General features: G+C 47.4%; 1 pseudogene; it reads right to left on the bottom strand.

Moving 5' to 3' along the window:
* Positions 1-461: 461 nt before the first annotated feature.
* LOC111756792 (U6atac minor spliceosomal RNA) lies at positions 462-595 on the bottom strand (annotated as a pseudogene).
* Between the last annotated feature and the right edge of the window lie 220 nt (positions 596-815).

The following is an 815-nucleotide window of genomic DNA, read 5'->3' as shown; positions in this document are numbered from 1 at the left end:
CATGGCAGATGATTGGGAGCCCAGCAGGCACCCCGGTTGTCACATCTCTGAAGTGGGGCTGACTTCCTGCAGCGGAAGTGCTGAGAGGACAAGGAGGAAGCTGCCGCCCAGTTAGAGAGCCCACAGGAAGTGGTCATGAGGGATCACAAGTTCATCCAGATTCAGAGAGGGCAGGGACACAGGGACTTGCTTAATGGGCAAAGAGTTTTCAGGCACATGTTGAAATCTTCATAGTCAGGTTGATAATTTTTGGTGCAGTCAGCATATGTTTTACATGAGTTTTTATTTGTTTTTGGATGAAACTGTCTATAGTTTTTGGTTGTTGGTGGTAGGGCTTTTGGGTTTTTTTGTTTTGTTTTTGCTTTTGTTTTGAGACAGGTTATCACTATGTACCCCAGGCAATTCCCTCCTGCCTCAGCCTCCCAAGTGCTGGGATTACAGGTATGTACCACCACATCCCACTAAATAATGGCTAAGGGATGGTAGAGGCCACAAGGTTAGGCAGCCATCCCTTCAGCATATGCCCATCGTCAGACCCAAGGGCCTCTTCCTCGTTGGCAAGGAATTGCTAACCTTTTCTCCCTCCATGCCACTGCTTCCCAGCGTGACATGACATATTCCAGGGAGCTCAGAGAGATGGAGGTGGGACAGGTGGTATGGAAAAGTGAGACCCCAAACTATTATGGTGGGAAACTGATGACTATATCTGAAATCAATCAGCCAGGGAGTTTATTTTAAAAATGATGGCAAATGTCAGAAGAGACAGCTAAGAACCAAGGCGACTGCCTCTGGAAAGTAGAAATGGGAGGCATACA

Source organism: Cavia porcellus, unplaced genomic scaffold (assembly GCF_034190915.1).
Source record: "Cavia porcellus strain 051 isolate PalLab524CR breed Dunkin Hartley unplaced genomic scaffold, mCavPor4.1 scaffold_6, whole genome shotgun sequence".
Lineage (NCBI taxonomy): Eukaryota > Metazoa > Chordata > Mammalia > Rodentia > Caviidae > Cavia > Cavia porcellus.
This window is presented reverse-complemented; position numbering and strand designations above follow the sequence as displayed.